Consider the following 2836-nt stretch of genomic DNA (forward strand, 5'->3'; position numbering starts at 1 on the left):
GGGGCTGGGGACAGCAGCGCCGGCGGGTCCGCACCGCAACCCACAGCCAGGTGCCGCCCCCAAACCGCCGGCCCTCTCTTCAGGGCCAAGGTCGGAGCGCCAGGTCCCTCGGAGGCTCTGAGCACCTCCGTGTAGTGAGCTGTCTGTAAGGGAGTGAGCTCCCCGTACCTTGCGGTTCAATAGTGACAGCAGCGCCGGCGGGTCCGCACCGCAACCCCCAGCCAGGTGCCGCCCCCAAACCGCCGGCCCTCTCTTCAGGGCCAAGGTCGGAGCGCCAGGTCCCTCGGAGGCTCTGAGCACCTCCGTGTAGTGAGCTGTCTGTAAGGGAGTGAGCTCCCCGTACCTTGAGGTGTTCAATAGAGTTGGGTGCCCTCAGGTGGGCATTGGGAGACGGAAAGATTTCTTGGGGTGGGAGGTTGAACTATGACGCTGAAGGTCGCTCCCCCCAGTAACTCTGCATACCTGTGCTCCGCCCTCACCTTCGCTGTGGGAGGTGTTCTTCCCACAAGGTCCCTGGGGCCCCAGTTTCCTGACTTGGAAGCGTCTCTCTCCAGTGGCCCAAGGCAGCACCCCTCTGCTCCCCCAGATGCTTTAGCAGCCTCCTCTGGGAAAGTCTTGGCCCTGGGCGCCCTGACCCCCAGCCCCAGCAGGTCACCTCCCACCTCGCACCCCCAAATGCCCCCCCACCTCTATGCGCAGGTGCTGCAAAAGGTGGGTCGGGTGGCCGCCTCCGAAGCCACGTCCCAGGCAGCGATGTCCCACACCCACCACGCCCACTCAGCATCATGGGGTCGGGGAGCGATTCTGTTCTGGAAACTCCCAGTGCTTCTGGGTTTGTCAGTGTTGCCCACTCCCGGGCCTAGACCTCTGAGACCCTCCCCAGGCCCCAGACAATTGTCCTGGGCTTTTTCCTAGGTCACCCTTATTCAAGTGGCCACACCAGGCTTCTGATGTTAGGCCCGGCTGCCCATGGTCTCCACATGGCCAGTTTCATAGCACTTATGCCCCACTAGAATGAGGACCACGTTTGTCAGCACCAGGAACATAAAAGGTCCTCAATTTACCTTGGCTGTATGGATTTGTGACCTGCTGGCTTCCTTTAGTTTTTTGCTGGCCACATCAAGAGGAGCATCTATGAACACACACTAAATGGCACTCCCAGCTTGGCTGAGGGGATGAGCGTTTTCGAAAAAGGAGTGACGTGCTTCCCTTTACTTTTATGGAGGGCTTATAGAACACTGCCCCCAGAGGGCAGCAGCCATTTTCTGAGTGTCTGCTGTGTGGCAGCCACCAGACGTGCCCACCCGACCACTGCCCTTGGCAGTTTGTGCTGTGCTCACGCTGCAGTGAGGAGACTGAGCGTGGGCTGGGAGTGTAGCTCGGTGGTAGATCATCTGGCACTCATGGTCAAGACCTCGGTTCTGTCCCAGTGCCACAGAAAAGAGGGGCAAAAACCCCTGAGGCTTAAGGTTCTTCTGAATCTGAAATCACCACCCCACACCTTTAAAACATAGTTGCTTTCATAGTTCCCAGTTCTAGGGATTGAACCCACTGGACTATGTCCCCATCCATTTTTTTTTTTTTTTTTTTTGACAGGATCTCACTAAATTGCTAACATTCCCACGCTGGGCTTGAATTGGTGATCTTCCTGCCTCTCCCTCCCAGAGTGCTCAGACTAAAGGTGTTCACACCATCCTGTTTATAGTTGCACCACCCCCACTTTGTGCCAGGGATCAAACTCAGGACCTTGCACTTTTGAGGCAGGCAGCGGCACCACTGAGCTAAATCTCTGGCCCTGTAAGTTGCTTTTAACAAGCTGAAATTCTCAGAGCCAAGATGGGCAAACCTAAGTTTCTATTCTGGAAGGCTGTGGCAGGAAGATTAAATTGTAAACCCAGCTTGGACAACTTAGTAAACTTAGTGAGAACCTAGTTCTTGATAAAAAAAAAAAAGGGCTTGTCATAATTACTTTTCTCACTGCTGAGACAAAATACCCAACATCCAAAGTTAAAGGAGGAAAGGTTTATCTGTTTCACAGTTTGTAGAGATTTCAGTCAATAGTTGGCTGGCTCTAAGGCAGGGTGGCATGGTAGAAGGGCATTGCAGAGGAGAAATGGCTCATGGTGGGCAGAAGGCAGCAGGGTAGTAAAGCTGCAGAAGACCACTTGTCCCTTTTATCCCTTTCATGCTACCTGCCCTTTGGTGGTGCCATCCATACCCAGAACTCTGCCAAATCAGTCAGTGGACTGATTTAGTAATTACACACCCTTGATCCCAGCATCACACGCTCCAGTTCCAGCCATCTGTGGAAAGCCCCACATATGACTATGACTGCATGAGGCTTTGGGGCGACATCTAGACACAAGACATAACAGGGCTGAAGTTGGAGATGTAGTTAGTGCAGAGGCCCTGGATTCAATTTGTAATTTTAAAAAAATGAAACAGTATTACCATATGACCCAACTATTCCACATCTAGGTATATATCCTATGAAAACAGAGACTTGAGTAGATTTGTACACCAATGTTTATAGTAACACTATTCACAGTAGCTAAAAAGGTAAAACCAACCTGAATGTCCATCAACAGATGAATAGATAAAGTGTATATACATTCAATGGAATATTACTCAGATTTAAAAAGGAAGGGAATTCTGACACAGGCTACAACCTTGATGGCATTACACTAAGTGAAATAAGTCTGTCACAGAAGGACAAACACTGTATGATTTCACATACATGAGGTACTTAGACTAATCAAATTCCTGGAGACAAAGTAGAAATTGGTTATCAGGGACTGGAGGGAGAGAGGAATGGAGAGTTAATGTTTAATGGGTA

At 51.3% G+C, this 2836-nt stretch overlaps 1 protein-coding gene across 1 annotated transcript in view; it reads right to left on the minus strand.

Annotated features, from left to right (window-relative positions):
• The window catches only part of Dnmt3a (DNA methyltransferase 3 alpha), a 99038-nt gene extending 98613 nt beyond the window's left edge, over nucleotides 1-425 (minus strand). Inside the window, exon 1 of the mRNA XM_010604856.3 lies at nucleotides 344-425. The gene's annotated coding sequence lies outside the window, so the exon portion shown is untranslated. The remainder of the gene's footprint in view (nucleotides 1-343) is intronic.
• Nucleotides 426-2836: the final 2411 nt, after the last annotated feature.

This window comes from Fukomys damarensis, unplaced genomic scaffold, assembly GCF_012274545.1.
Source record: "Fukomys damarensis isolate Sample0158 unplaced genomic scaffold, DMR_v1.0_HiC HiC_scaffold_2, whole genome shotgun sequence".
NCBI lineage: Eukaryota > Metazoa > Chordata > Mammalia > Rodentia > Bathyergidae > Fukomys > Fukomys damarensis.